The following is a 16795-nucleotide window of genomic DNA, read 5'->3' as shown; positions in this document are numbered from 1 at the left end:
TAATTTCATGGAAATTGTCTTTAGGATGCCATGCATGAAAAGGCAAAAAGGAAACCTTACTTTGGTTATCCCCAAATTAAGGCAGTTCGTGAAAAGGGAAAATATTTTGTTTGCGTGAACATTTTCCTCTTCTCAAAGACTATTTTTATTTTTTATTTTTTTATTTTTTTAAAAGATTTTATTTATTTTTCAACAGAGAGAGAGAGAGAGAGAGAGAGAGAGAGAGACAGCGAGAGAGGGAACACAAGCAGGGGGAGCGGGAGAGGGAGAAGCAGGATTCCCGCTGAGCAGGGAGCCCGATGCGGGGCTCGATCCCAGGAGCTTGGGATCAGGACCTGGGCCGAAGGCAGACGCTTAACGACTGAGCCACCCAGGCGCCCTCAAAGACTATTTTTAAAAAGATCTTAAATCTTGGAGCTACTGCCATCCTGCTCCCCACATCATTCCTCCTCCTGCTTAGAACGTTTTTTTCCTAGCCATCCCAATTCCCATCCTGCGCATTTCAGCATCAAAACAGGACTTTGCCGTGGCCCCTGGACTGTCACTCAGTGTCACAGGGCGCATCTGAGCACCATTCATTCACCCCCTCATTTATTATCTCACTCAACAAATGAATTAGAATCTCTATTGTAAACCAGATACTAGGAAAATACAAAGGCTGTTCTAGGGAATGAACCCGACATAAGGTTTCTGGTTCCTTTATTATTTTGAATTTTCTGTATTTTTAAAGGGATTTATCCACTTCATCAGGATTTCAAATTCATTACTTATGATGATTCGTAACACATTTAAAAATCTGTATAGTTATGTACTCCTTCTAAATTTTTATTCTGGGGGCGCCTGAGTGGCTCAGTTGGTTAAGAATCTGCCTTGGGCTCAGGTCATGATCCCAGGGTCCTAGGATAGAGCCCCGTGTCAGGCTCTCTGCTCAGCGGGGAGTCTGCTTCTCCCTCTTCCCCTACCCTTCCCCTTGGCTCATGTTCTCTCTCTCTCTCTCTCTCTCAAATAAATAAAAATCTTAATAATAATAAATAAATTTTTATTCTGTAGCTTTTACCTTTCCATTCTCCATTGTGTTTATGAGTTTATTTGTATATTCTCTCTCTCTCTCTGGATTTTTTTGGGGGGAAGGGTCAGTCCTCACAGAAGTGTTTTAATAATCTTTTGGAAGAATCAGCTTTCCATTTGTTAATTTCTTTATTATTTATTTATTTATGGTCTAAATTTCACTGAATCTTCTCATCTCTATTCTTTTCTTTCTTTCTTCCTTTTTTTTTTTTAAGAGAGAGAGGAGAGAGCACGAGTTGGGTGGGGGGCAGAGGGAGAAGGGGAGAGGGTCTTAAGCAAACTTGCACTGAGCACGGAGCCCAACTTAGGGCTCAATTTCACCACCCTCAGATCATGACCTGAACCAAAATCAAGAGTCGGATATTTAACCACCTGAGCCACCCAGGTGCCCTCTCTATTATTTTCTTGTTTCTTGTTTCTTCTTGCCCCTTTCAGCTTGACTGTTTTTCCCTAACTTCCTGAATTGAGTACTCAGTTCATTTACCTTCACATTTCTTCTTTCTTGATAAATGTATTTATGGCTCCACATTTCTCATTAAGCACAGCTTTCGCTGTCTCACAAATTTGTCTTTCAACATATTTATTATCGTTCATTCTCCATACTTCTTAATTTTCTTTACTACTTCCTTTTTAACCCAAAAGTTATTTAGTAATTATTTAGTTTCTAAACACATTGGATTTTACAAGAACAATACTTTTATATTATATTGATTCTTTGAAATTTATTGAGACTATCTTTGTGTCCTAATTCAGGACCAATTTTTTTGGGAGGGGGTCAACGTTTGTGTGTGCTTAAAAAATACTGTTTCTCTTCATTGATTGTAAATTATCATTAATATTTCTTAGTGTTCAAAATCTCTGCTTTTTCTACCTCTTTAATTTCCTAATTTCTAAAAGAGGTGTTAAAATTCACAGTAACTGCCATGTGTTTCTTTCATCATTCTTGTCAGTTGATGCTTGGTACACTGAAAGACTATATTGTTAGCTGCATATATGTATATACATCTGTTTCATTATATTTTGTACCAGTATGTGATGTTTTTTGAACATTATGCTACTTTTCCTTTACATGTTATTTAATCAGATCCTATCACTACAAATCCAGCTTTCTTTTGGTTCAATTTTGTTTGAGATATCATTTCATATTCTTTCATTTTTAGCCATTCTTGAGTATGTGTCTTGTCAATAGATTTTGTATTGCATTGTGTTTAATTATAAAGTCTCTGTTTTTTAATTGATCTAATTCATTTACAATTACTCTATTTTTTTAAAGATGTATGTATGTATTTATTTATTTATAGAGAGAGAGCTAGCACATGCATGAGCAGGGGGAGGGCCAGAGGGAGAGAGAAAGAGAATCTCCAGCATGCTCTCTGAGCATGGAGCCTGATGCAGGGCTAGAGCCTGACTCAGGGCTCAATCCTACAATCCTGAGATAATGACCTGAGCCGAAATCAAAAGTTGGTCGCTTGAATGACTGAGCCACTTAGGCACCCCAACAATTACTCTATTTTTATAGCAGAATTTTGTTCCATCCTTCCTTTGTTTTCATCATTTGTTTTTTTTTTGGGGGGGGTAGGGTCAAATAATAAGCAAATCCCAAATTAAGTAAGGAGAGTCTTTATTTGAAAAGATTATTGCAATAAGGTAAGGACAACTGCAGTAGAGATAACTCTCAGATTATAAAATCTGCAAGCATCTTAAGGGTTGGGCAGAAAGGAATTTCTTTTGTAGGCAGGAGTAAACTAGGCCACAAAGAATCAGGTGTGGAGGAATGGGCTGAATAGTTGAGCATGAAATGCCTTTTCTTCAGGTCAGCAGATTCTTGGAAGGGGCCAGGAAGGAGGAGCCACAGGGCAGTGCTGGATCAGGCTGATAGTAAGTCAAAGTTCAGGGTCTAAGGAAGAGAGAGGTGGGACTAAAACTTGGTCAAGTTATCAAGTATCTTACTGATTTTGATTAGTGGTTACAAATAGTTCAGTTAATCATCTCTGAGGCGAAAGTAAAAGGGAATTTGGAGAGTCTTTCTGGCTTTAGCATAGGTAAAAAAGGGGGAAATCTGTTAGTCTTACTAAATCGTATGGGAAAGGGTAGTTCTTTTCGATAAGCTTTTCCTGAAACACAAAAGACTGGGAGGATTTCTAACCCATCCCTATCTACATGGGGCACACATCACAGGTAGAGTTTAATATTGCTACCTGCTTTCAAATGAATATATCATTTTCTTTTGGAGATTGTATTTTATGGTGTCAGACTTCTCCTTAAAATATATTCTTTTAATTTACCATAACTGAGCAAAACTTGTCTCTTACAAAGTATTTTATTATACTCCCATATTTGCTTTCAAAATGTGTCTTTATAAACACTAGCATAAATAATATTATATGTATTTCCCTATCATTAGTATTATAGACTCTTTTTAATTTTTGTATTATTTATTTTTTAAATTATGTTCAGTTAGCCAACATATGGTACATCATTAGTTTTTTATGAAACTTTTTTTTTTAAAGATTTTATTTCTTTATTTGTCAGAGAGAGAGAGAGAGCACTCCCGAGTGGCAGGCAGAGGGAGAAGCAGGCTCCCTGTTGAGCAAGGAGCCCGATGTGGGACTTGATCCCAGGACCATGGGATCATGACCTGAGCCGGAGACTGATGCTTAAACCAACTGAGCTACCCAGGCGTCCCAGTATTATAGAATTTAAGATCACATGGCTAATTTTTTCCATGTTCTTTTAGTTTCAATGCTTATCAAATGCACTTCTAAATCAAAATGTTTTCCATATTTATCCCTGTAGCTATCTTTTCTATCCCAAAAGGTATAATTTTTGGCCAAAAAATAGAAATAAAAATAAAACATGTGCTTCATAATTCTTCTTCAGCACGATATCTCTCTGTAAGTATTTCACAGAGTAAGTGTTCAGTAAATCTTTGTTTAATGAATAAACACAAAGAATATGTCAAGTGGATGTCCAGATAGTTATATTCATAAAGTATAACTACAACCTGACAGTATATATTTAAAAATTGTGTATTTCCTCTATCTTTATTTTTTATAAATGTAAATTTACATAAATTTATGTACATGTAAAAATATTCATACAATTATACACACACATGCACGCACATATACATACCCCTTTTTACATGCACCCAATGTTTCCTAATTTTTTTGTCTCAAGGTTCATGGAATCCTGTAAATTATATACTCACATAAAAACATGTATATTTTTACATATGAGATATTTTTCCTTGGATTATGTCTGAATCTTTTTATTCAATTATTCAACCATTCTTTCAATACTTGTTAATTGCCTTCTATGTTCAAAGTTCAAGAGTGGGAATAGGGTTATAATTATATATTGGATGGTCAGAGAAGCCTTACCGAGGAGACATTTGATTCAAGACATATATGGAGATAAAGGACTGAACTATCCATTATGTCTGGGGTAACAGTGTTTCCTAAAGAGAGGACAAAAGGGGCAAAAATCCTCCCAAAAGCTCGTTTGGCAGGATAGTAAATAGGCTAATAATTTTCAGGGAAAACATCATTATCTTATAACAATGCATATTTGCATGCATTGAATATAGTTAATTCTTTTCTGGTATCTATAACCAAGAGGTCATGGACCATTAGACATGTTGTGAATGCCAATAAAAATACTTTCCAAATAGCAGAAAACCAGAAACAACTCAGTAGTCCATGAAAGATAAATAAATTCTGCTATATTCACACAATGGAATGTTATACAGCTGTAAAAATCCTTTAACCATTTGCATGGATAAACCTTAAAAACAAAACTGAATTAAAAAAAAAAAAGTTCCGGGGCACCTAGGTGGCTCAGTCGTTAAGCATCTGCCTTTGGCTCAGGTCATGATCCTGGGGTCCTGGAATCGAGCCCCACATCGGGCTCCCTGCTCAGCAGGAGGCCTGCTTCTCCCTCTCCCACTTCCCCTGCTTGTGTTCACTTTCTCACTGTCTCTGTCAAATAAATTAAAAATCTTTTAAAAAAAATTTTCCTTAGAAAGCTAGGTAGTATGACACTGTTTTCTTACAGTCAAAAACAAACAGCACCTTCTATTAGGCAGCACCCTCTAAAGACCAGGAATGGGGCGACTGGGTAGCTCAGCTGGTTAAGCATCTGCCTTTGGGTCAGGTCATGATCGCAGGGTCCTGGGATGGAGCCCCGAGTTGGGCTCCTTGCTCAGTGAGGAGCCTGCTTCTTCCTCTCTCCTCTGCTCGTGCTCTCTTACAATCTTTCTGTCTCTCAAATAAATAAAATCTTTAAAAAATAAAAAATAAATAAAAGTCCAGGAAATTGAAAGGCAAGGAAATAATTAACACAAAATTTACATTTGATCACCTCTATCAGAGAAGGCAGGAGGCTAGACTAGGGATAGAGTACACAGTCAATGCTATGTTTTCTATCCACAACGTTTTAATTCCCAACTTATTTGATGTGTTTTGACATGCTTACATTTTAAAAGACAACGAAGAAGTAAATTGAAAAGAAGTAAGATAGAGGCACTTTCATATATTGGTTAAGTACATGAATAGTTGAAGTTGATTTGGAAGGTAACTGGTCTATATCTGTCAAAATTTAAAGTACACATAACTTTTTATCTAAGAAATACACATGTGGGAATTCATCAGAAAATGTCTGTATGCATTTATCAATATATGAATACAAAGATGAGGGCACAATGATATTAATTGCAGCATTATTTGTAACAGCAAGACAATGGAAATAACCTAATTATTCATCAAAAAGAAAAAGAAAAGGTTAACTAAGTTATAATATATATTTCCTATGGGATGCTTTGCAATCATTAAAAGTATATTTATATGTTTATATATATTTATATATATAAATATATATATGCACAGAATTGCATAGAAAAGGAATTAGAAGATGAAAAACATAAGTCATCAATCATCAATCTTGTTTATCTCTGTGGTGGGAGTAGGAAAGGAGGAAGGAAAATTTTAATTTGTCCTGTATACTCTGTGTAACAAGACTTTGTTCTTTTATTGTTCAGGTGATTCTTTTTTTTCTTTTCTTTTTTTTTTTTTTTAGAGAGAGAGAAAGATAATGAGAATAAGTAAGCAGAGGGGAGGAGCAGTGGGAGAGAGAGAATCCCAAGCAGGCTCCATGCTCAGCTCAGAGCCTGATGCAGGGCTTGATCTCAAGACCCTGAGATCATGAAACCAAGAGCTGGAGCCACCCAGGCACCTCAGATCAGGTGATTCTTTTTTTTTTTTTTTTTAAGATTATTTGAGAGAGAGAGAGCACATGAGCAGGGGGAGGGGAAGAGGAAAAGAGAATCCGGAAGCAGGCTCCCCACTGAGTGTGGAGCCCATTGTGGGGCTGGATCCCAGGACCCTGAGATTATGACCTGAGCTGAAACCAAGAGCTGGCCACTTAGCCGACTGAACCACCCAGGTGCCCCTCAGGTCGGGTGATTCTTAAAGCATTCTTTTCCTTGCCAAGACGTGTCTGTTAGGATATAAATTATGGTTTGAACAACACTTATTGTTCAAACTGATTTGTATCCAGAATTATTCAATTCCCCTTAATATCCTCTCTTCCTCAAAGTCATAATTTTTAAATTGAGAAAGACCTTAAAATCACACATAGTTTATCAAGATCTATGATTCTTCTAGAGGAATCCCTTAAGTCACTGATGTAGTCTCTCTGCCTTCATCTGGATGTGATTTTGATGGGCTTATCCAGCACTGCCCAACGTTTCAGCTTCTTTCACTTCCTCACTGGTCTCATGATAACCACATTGCAGCCAAAGTCATCTACAGAACAATTCAAAGAGCATCCCTTCCCTGCTTATAAACCAATGCATCTCACATGGAGACTTTCAGATATGTCTCCAAACTTCCTTTGCCTTCCTCAATAACCACTGCCACCCTCTCCTATCATTATTTGCTACCCCAAATTATCTTTGTTCCTCAGACATGCCCTTCCTTTTGGTCTTTGTACAAGTTTTGGCTCTTCTCTCTTCTTTCTTCTATTTCAATCATGATATGATTAAAACCACTTAGATTTTTGAAAAATTATAACTTAATTGAAACTCAGCTCTGCCAATTATTGGTTATGTAATCTCTAAAAGAGTACTCAACAAAATTGACCTTTAATTTCTCCATTTGTAAAATGAAAAATAAAAATACTTAATCAGATGTCTGAGAAAATCAAATCAATTAATGGATGTAAATCATTTGTTATTATGGCTATCCTAATGAGTATTCAACCAATATTTGTTTAATCAATTCATACCACAGCACGCAATAATTCCAGGTGTTTATTTCATCAGCACCTACCTATTTGCTGTTATTCCAAGCAATTCAATCTATCAATCAATGATTTACTACATTATTTTGTTGCACTGTTGAGCTTTCCAAGCACATGACTTACATCAGTATTATACATATATTTTTTTGGTATCTCTTATTTATTTTTTAGGAGAGTATTAAGAAGAAAGTAATTAATGTCTAATTGTTTATGTAATTTCCCCCTGGTACAATGCTCACTGCATCCTATTTTTAAGCCTCCATTCTTTACAATTTTAGTTCTGGATAGCATTTCAGATAAACTATTTTGTCCAGTGTAATACATCTATGGATGGCATAAAACAAGTTTTTAAATTGTACTATTTTCAATGTCCACCTTGTAGAGAAGAAGTGAGACTAATTCTGATAAAATTTTACTCTGGGGCATGTGATCAACCATTAAAAAAAAAACAAACCCATCCACACACACCAATTCCCAAAGTATTGGCTAACCCACTTCACACTGTTACCACACACAGCCAGCCATTTATCCATTCTGCAAGTAATTGCTGGCCCTGGGAATTGAGTGATTGACAAGACAACCCTGATTACTAGGTCTCTCCAGATTCACAGTCTGGCATCGAAGATACACGTTGAACAGCAATTACAACAAAGTACAATATATGTTAGAAGAACATGTGTCCCAGGTCAACGGGAACACAGAACAAGGGCATCCACATAAAAGATAGCATTTGGGACTTAAGCCCCAATAGCTATTTCCTAAGAAACTTCTCCAGAAAACCTGTTTATGGCAGTTAAGCTGTTCCAAATCCTGAAAAAGAAAAAATGGTTAAAAAAAAAATCGCTTGAAACACCATCTCTACTATTGAGTTTTTCCCTGGAGCTTCTGGTAATTATAGTACATATTCTCCCTCAAGTTTCAATGAAAAAAATCCTTTTGTGGGCCATCACTGTCTTATTGTTAGGCCAGGATTTTTTTTTTTTCTTTTAACAAATCATCCCAAACAAAAGCCTGCTTCATATAGCTCAAATACTGGATAAGGAAAATTTTGCCTGGTCCAAGCTGTTGTCAGTGGTGAGCCAAATCCACACCAAAAGAGCAGGCTGTGATAGAAGGGATTAAATCAGAGACGGATAGTCATTGTTTAAAGACACCAGGGAATTGACTTACCTACAGAGTGGGAAATTGAAAGAATGAGTAGTCCCTAATGTCCACAGTCTTGCAAATTCAGATATGAGTTTAAAGGTATGAAATATGTGTGTATGTGTTTGTGTGTGTGTGTAGTTATGAAAGTTCAAAGGAGCAAAAGATTAATGTTAATTTAAGGGTAATAGAGAAAACTTTATGAAAAAGACAGGATTTGAATTGTATTTAGATGCACACAAAAAATTTCAGTGATGTCAGTAAAGAGGGTACAGAACATGTCTAGATCTTCCTGGTCCATTAGAGCTGGAACAGAGTGCTAAGGAAGGTTTTGACTGACACAAACATAGGAAAAGAAATCCAACTATAAAGCCATCCAAGTAAGGGACAAGAGTCTATAATTCTAATGTAGTGTTCTTTCAAAATAATCTGACTCCCATTGTATACTTTCCTTGCCAAAGAATACTCCTTTGTTCTGGAACTAAAAAATACTTCTATGTTGAAATAACTTATTCTTAGTGGGATTGAAGTGTTGAAATCTGTCCCAAAATTCATTCTATACATGCGAACAGGTGTGTCCCTCATATATGTGTCTCTATGTGTTTTCATTCATCACTGAAGAAGACCTGATAGAATATTGTCCATGATCCCTTTAGCAGCTTGGATGGAGCAGAATCAAAGTGGCATATGACCAGAAGGGACAGATGTCGCCTCATCTAAACCTATCTGTCAGTAACAGTGTTGGCATGGTGCTGGGTATAGTGCTGAGCTCAAGAGGACATCACAGATTGTTACTCTGACTGCTTTCCTGGAAGCAGATACCAAGCATAGCTACTAGTTATTACTGGTACTTTCCCAACAATGTCAGCAGACCTGACTGAAAAACATTTTCTTTTATGTGGGTTCCATTCCCAGTGTGGAGCTCAACCTGGGGCGTGAACTCACAACCCTGAGAGCAAGACATGAACTGAGATCAAGAGTTGGATGTTTAAGTGACTGAGCCACCCAGGTGCCCCTGAAAAACATTCTTTTGACTACAGACAGAGCCCTTCATTTATTTGGGATCTAAGGTCTTAACCCCAGTGCCCTCTCCAATAAACTGCAGCCAAGCTCCAATGCTCTAGACGATGACCCCAGATAAGGGTTGGGGTCAGGTGGGCAGGGGTTTGGGGCCAAGGTTATAGGAGGAGCTGTGCAGCCAACAGAGTTAAAGGCTAGGACAAGCGTTTGGCCATTGCCCCCAACATCCCAACTCCCTGCCCAAGGCCAGGAGCAGAGCAGTGCTGGGGGCTCCTCAGGCCTCTGGGACCTGCCCAAGGAGGCCAGTGTTCTCCTGGCAAAGGGCTCAGGAGTCCTCACAGATCTTCTCCAAGTTGCTGAGGGTCTTCTTCCCCATCTCCGTCTTGATCTGCTCCTCAAGGTCTCTAACTTCCCACATGATTGTGCCTGTATCCTCCATGGTCTGGATGAACTGGCTGCAGTTTTCATGCAAGGCAGCTAGATACCTACCTGTATGCCTTCCGAACAGCATCATCCTTCTTGGCATCCTTGAACACGAGCTCATCGGTCACAGCATATGTCCGGTCCAGCTTCCCAAACAGAGAGTTGATTTCCTTCTAAAGCTCCTTTGTGTTCGACAAGATCTTAATGATTTCTTCCTTCTGCTTCTGGATGTTGCCCACAATCTCCAGGATGCACTGGGTATAGGCCAGCCAGGACACGTCTCTAGGCAGGGTCTCCAGTTCTGACACCAGCTGTTTATAGACCTCCTCCTTCCTTTGGGCCTCTTTGGCAGCTCTGGTGCAGTTCCTGGATCTCTGCCAGCCATCGTGAAGACTCCAGCTTTCTGAAATCCTGGAGCTTTCAGAGGTGGAGGTACTCAGTCAGGAGAGGGACCCGGTGCTTTTCCCACTGACCCGCCAAGTGGAAGACCCGCTGGGCACTACTCTCTACCATGAGCTGCAGCTTGGCCAGGTTGGCAGCCCCGCCAGACAGCAGCTCCCCTGCACGGCTCTTCAAGCACAGGCCCTGCTCACTGAGCTCGCTCTACAAACGCTCGGTCTCCACCTGCACAAGGCTGATTCTCAGGGTCTTGATGTTGACTTCAATCTCTTCAGTGTTGCAGTTCACTCCCTCCAGCTGCTCCTGAAGAGACTCCACCTCCCGAGCTGCCTTTGTGTCCTGTTCCGGCCGCCGGGAGGTGGCCAGCACATCAGACACTTGGGCTGCCTGAACCGCAGGCTCCAGATGGAAGGTGAAGGTCTCTGAGTGTGTGAAGCGGAAGGCCTTGGAAGCACCAGTCCTGGCCCCAGCACCCCAGGCCTGCAGCAGCTCTCCCAGATCTCTGGCTTGTTGGGGAGCCCCTATTCAGCCCTAGGTCTGGCGTAGATGCTCAGCCAGGTTCTTCTGCAGCCGTTGCTGCTGAACCCGTGTATCCTCCTGGGTGGGATGGCAGGGTGCCGGGTGGACCCAGTCCTCATCCCCAGGGCAGTCCTGGCCTGTGTGCTGGCAGAGCTGGATGGTATGGCATTCGAAGAGTGAGGCCACCCTCCTAGCAGGCTAGGGCACCTGGCCTGGTAGCAGCAGAGGACTCGCCTGGAACTCCCGGGGCTCCCCTCTGGAACTCAACTCAGGCATGACAAGCCTGGTGATGTGGAAAGGTTTCTGGGAGGCTGAGCCCTGGAGGTGCTGTAGCTTGGGAGTGCAAAGGAGGGGTGGCACCCAGAGCAGGGCCAGCTGGTCCCGGATTTGGCTCCTGATGGCCTGGAGAAGGATAGCTAAATCACCTGCAAGCTGATCTGCATCCTCAGAGGCATCAGAGGAGAGACGCTCAGCCAAGAGAAGCAGGTCCCAGAGATCAGGCTCACTGGGGTAGAGGAAGTTCTGATAGCCAAGCTCCAATGAATAGCCCAGGTCTATGCAGGCCTGAGCCAGGCTCATGGCCAGGCGGAAGCCGCTGGACATGGCCAGAGGTAGCAGGGGCCTGAGGCCAGAGCCCATGGCAGGTTGAGCACACGCAGGCAGTGGACCACAGCTTCTACAACCAACTCAGTGGTGAAGGCTTGCAGAGTCTGCACATCTGGAGGAACTGCTGTGCCAGCCTGGTGCAGGGAATGGATGAGGATTCAGTTGGCCTCCTCCGTGCCGGATCCGGGTTCAGGGTGGGGCAGAGGAAGAGAGGCGCAGCTGTTGAAACCTGAAAAACATTTTTTAGATGAGGATATATTTCCTAGAATATCTAAGATCTAGTGTTGTTTTACCAAAATTAACCACTTTGGCTAAAAGAGACCTCTGAGAATTTAAGGAGCCAAATTATCCATATACAAACACATCTTATCTCACTCAATAATCCTTTAATAGCATGTCCTAGAAAAACTACAAAACAATGTTTGATTCTTTCATACCTTATTAGCAAATGCAAACCCAAAGGCGAAACCCAGTGCATAACTGTCCTGTAGTATCGAAATCATGTGTAAGACATTGCTGAGTAATCCAGAGATCTGGACTCCTCCAAACGGCAAATACAGCTTTGCTTTGGAATGAATGATAACTATAATCCATTTAATTCACCCAAAATGTTTATTGAAACATTGTCTGACACATTGAGAATACAGCTACAAAAACAAGCAGCAGGAATGTTTCCTTCCTCGTGGGACTTATTTCCAGTGGGAAGATATTAGTAGTAAATAAAACAGGCCAATGAGGAGTAGACCAGAGGGTGATCAAAACTATGGAGTAACAGCAAAGAATGAGGATGGGAATGCAGAGGCAGCAGGGGTGGGTGTAGGGAGAGGGCTACTGCCATTTCACATATGGCTGTCAGGCCAGGTGTTCCTGATTGAGTGATATGTGAGCAAAAAGCTGAAGGAACTGAACAATGAAGCCAAATCATTATCTACAGGGACAGCAGCACTGGCAGAGGAAACAGCACAGTCAAACATCTCAAGATAAGACTATGCTTGGCATGTTCAAGAAATATCAAGAAGGGGTCGCCTGGGTGGCTCAGATAGTTGGGCGACTGCCTTCGGCTCAGGTCATGATCCTGGAGTCCGTGGATCGAGTCCTGCATCGGGCTCCCTGCTCGACAGGGAGTCCGCTTCTCCCTTGACCCTCCCCTCTCTCATGTGCTCTCTCTCTCTCTCTCTCATTCTGTCTCAAATAAATAAATAAAAATCTTAAAAAAAATAAAAAAAAAGAAAGAAATATCAAGAAGATTAGGATGGCCAAAATGGAATGAAAGGGAGGAGAGTTGAAGGAGGTGAGATGAGTGAAGCAGCAGGGGAGCTACTGTACAAAGCTGGCTTTTACTCTGAGTGAGATGGGGGACACCACAGAGGTCAGAGTAAGGAGGGTGTGGTCTGAAAGGACAACTCTGCTTACTGTGTTAACAGACTACAGGTGAGGGTCAGCTCTTAAGCAGGAAGACCAGTCAGAGAGCCATTGCAAAAATCCAAGTGAAAGATGAGAGTTTCAGGCAGGTGACTAGGGAGGAACTGGTAAGAATTGGCTAGATTCAAATGTATATATTTTGATGATAAGGATGCACGGTAGATTGCATATGAGTTGGGATAAAATAGAGGAGTCAAAAGATGGTTCTGTCCTAAGGATGAAGTTCCCATTTGTGGAGATAAAGAATGGGAGAGGAGCGTCCTTGGAGGAGGGGAAATCACAAACTTTGATTTGAGGCATGTCAAGTGTGAGATGCCTATTAAACATCAAAATATGTGCATTGGATAGCCAGGAGGAAAGAAATAGTTACAATTAAAGCCAGAGTTCATGGCCAGAGATGTAACTTTGCACATTAGCAAAGGGAAGGCACTTAGCACTCTGAGACTGGATAAGTTATCAAGGGAATGTGTAGAAATAGAAGAGAAAGTGCCAGGGAGAAAAGGAAGAACTCACCAAGTTGAGGAAGAAGCCACAAAGGAATTATGATTACAATATAAATTGTGCAATCACAGTCTTTCTGTTTTAAGAACGTAATTCTATTTGTTATTTCCAGTTTGTGTGTCCTGTGACTATATGGATTACCTTTTTATGTAAACACTACTGATGCCAATGACTCCTGGCTGATTCAATATATATTTATTGAAGCACCTACTAAGTGCAAAGCATTCCTCCACCAGAACACAAAGCTCTTTTTCTCTAGGAATTTTGGACAATGATGAGATAGTGAATAGAGAAAAAGTTTCATGCTTATAGAAAGTTCTTTAATGGCCCAATCTTTGCACTAGCTTAGTGTGCAGTAGTTTGTAGGCACACCTCAAAAAGTGAAGCATGAAGACCCAAATGATGGGACAGAAGGAAGGCATAGATGAGTTACTGAAGTGAAAAACCACGATCCTCCCTCTCCATTTCTTCAGCAATATGCTGTGGCACACCGATTTTTCTCTAGACTCTGGAAATGCTAATTTAATAACTTTACTTTTATTCATTATTGTAATTATAAATTCATGACTGTAATTTTAAAGTCATCTTTTTTCTACCTTCTGCTCCAGTGACATCTGAATGCTATTGATTGTAAATGTCAAATTAAATTTCTAGGCATATTTTCCTTGTGTTGGGATCAATACATAACTTGAAGAGCTCCTTTGATAGGACATTGAAAGTTATTTCTCACCCATGTGACATTTTGGCTCTTTTCCCCATGAATATTTGTTAGATATTGGCAGCTTTCACTTCCTGGATGTTTACAGGGAAATATGGTCTTGCTTTGTAAACCTGAACTTCCAAACTAAAAAAATAAAAAATAAAAAGAGAGAGATGTGAGACCATGAATCATATGCATATTAATTTAACTTGAATAAACGCAATAGAAGAAAATCCAAATTTACAAAAGCTGATTAAGGTGCCCCAACTCTGTTAATTATTTATTGATTTTTTACAAAAGTATTCTTAGTTTTTTAATTTTCAATAAGTCAGTATAGGATTCCTTCAATCATTTAAAAATGCTTTACTTATAGCTTTTGATGTCTTTTTTGAGTCATAGTTACAGAAATCTAGAAAAATTGATTTGCTTAAACCATTATTTTCATATTTTAATCATTTTTTCATTCATTAATTTACTCACTCAATTGTAAATTGTATCAAACAGTATAGAAAACAGTATGTAGGTTCAAAAAAGTTAAAAATAGAACTACCATATGATTCAACAACCCTACTTCTGGATAAATACCCAAAGGAAAGGAAATCACTACCTCAAAGAGATATCTTCACTCCCATGTTTATTGTAACATTATTCACAATAGCCAATATATGGAAACAACCTAAGTATCCACTGATAGATGAATAAAATCCCAACATTTGTGACAACATAGGTAAACCTGGAGGACATTATACAAAGTGAAATAAACCAGACACAGAAAGACAAATATTGCATCTCATTTATATACATGGAATTAAACAAAGCTGAATTCATAGCAACACAGAGTAGAGTAGTGGTTACCTGTGGCTGGAGTGTGGAGGAAAATGGAAGATTAAAAAAGAACTAAGAAAGAAAATAGAGTAGTGGTTGCTAGAAGCTGAGGGTAGGAGGAATTACTGAGAGTCATTTCTTAATAGGTGCAGAGTTCAGTTTTGCAAAATGAAAAGAGTTCTGGAGATGGATGGTGGTGATGGCTGCACAACAGTATGAATGTACTTAGCTCCACTGAATGGTACACCTCAAAGTGGTTATGATAGTAAGTTATATGTTATGTGTATTTACCACAATAGAATATAATAATTTACCCATTAAAAATTAAAAAAATAATAATTTCCATAAGTATTATTGAGCATCTAAACTTGAGTCAGCCAGGCTTGGGTCTTGGGTCTATAGGAGAGAGAACCCCCACTCCCACCCCATCAGGAGTGGTAGGGCCAAAGAGACTCTTGAAACAATATTGACTACAGTGGGTCTTCACATGGTCTGCTGAATGCTATCTAATGGAGACCCTTCATCCACTTCCTCTGTGAAATCCCCGATAAAGTCAACATTTCTTACTCAGATGTTTGAGTGAATTTCCTTGGGGAAAAACCAAAGAAGAGGTGACAAGTTCTTTGTCCAAGGTTGGCATGGGCTAGAAACAGAGACTGCTCATACCCAGAAGCTGGAAGAGCATTGTCCACCATAGTTGCCCTCTATTAAAACACTTCTCACGTGAGAAGGTAAATCATTGTCCAAATATATTCTGCTCCTGAATGGTAAGGTGTACTATTTTACTTGCAGCTCCAGGTGACTGGTATGGTGTCTGGCCCTCACCCTTATCCCATAGATAATTAGTGAATACTCCACAGACTGAATGATTGTTGAACATTTCTGTATTTTCCATTCAAGAAGTAGCAGGCATTCCCTCAGAATTACAGCTGGTGCTGACATGAGATGGAATTGTGAGGAGGGCACAAGCTGACCTAAGCAGCCAATTCAGGCACTGAGGCTAAAGGGCATATTGAGGGGGACCTGGCTCCTCCCACAGGTAATGTTGGGGACCATGGTGTATGCTTACCCTCACTGAGACTCAAGCAGAGATAAGCAACAAACCCAGAGACTGATGAACTAAGATGATGGCAGCTACTGAGGATGGTAACTGACATTTTTGAAGGAAAAAAAAAAAAAGGAAGACAGCACTTTTATTATCATATGGCTCCTCATCTTCTCTTCCCATCCACCATGGTCTTCTCCCTTCTCTTATTCCGTAGCACTTTGGGCTTGCTCTTCCAAATCAGTCAGTGGACATGGGGAATATATTTGAGCTTATGCTTGTCAAAAACCAATGTGGAGGAAAAAGTGGATTCTAAAAAAAAGCACTGGCTTGTGTTCTCATCAAAAAACAGATACAAATATAAGGTTAGTATGCTTTTCTTGAAAATGGGACATTGCAGTTTTTAAAGACTTCAAATAATTTTAAACTAAATTTGCACAGCAGCCTCTTGAGGTAGAGAGAGGCAGGATAGTATAACAAAAAGAAAATGGATCTGAAATCAAAAGGGGCTCAAGGGTATGTCCTAGCTGATCACATGTCAACTGTGGGGCCTTAGGCCCTACATACCTGAATGCTTTTAAGTCTCATTTTCATGATCCATAAAACGGGGATTAAAATGATCTTTTCCTGGTAGAGTAAGAATTAAGTAAGAAATCTCTAAAACCCATAAAAATGTTTACTATATATTCATTAAAAATATTTATGGAACATCTGCCGTGTGTCAACAGATACAATAGTGAATAATGAAACAAAAATCTTTGTGAATTTTTTTTGTATTTGTGTGTGTGTGTGTGTGTGTGTGTGTGTGTGTAGGTAAATAAGAA

At 39.8% G+C, this 16795-nt stretch overlaps 1 pseudogene; it reads right to left on the bottom strand.

Moving 5' to 3' along the window:
* Window positions 1-9648: 9648 nt before the first annotated feature.
* On the bottom strand, window positions 9649-16083 carry LOC113925400 (annotated as a pseudogene).
* Between the last annotated feature and the right edge of the window lie 712 nt (window positions 16084-16795).

The sequence above is a fragment of the Zalophus californianus genome, chromosome 2 (assembly GCF_009762305.2).
Source record: "Zalophus californianus isolate mZalCal1 chromosome 2, mZalCal1.pri.v2, whole genome shotgun sequence".
Lineage (NCBI taxonomy): Eukaryota > Metazoa > Chordata > Mammalia > Carnivora > Otariidae > Zalophus > Zalophus californianus.
The sequence above is the reverse complement of the archived record's forward strand: the minus strand, read 5'-3'. Positions and strand labels throughout refer to the sequence as shown.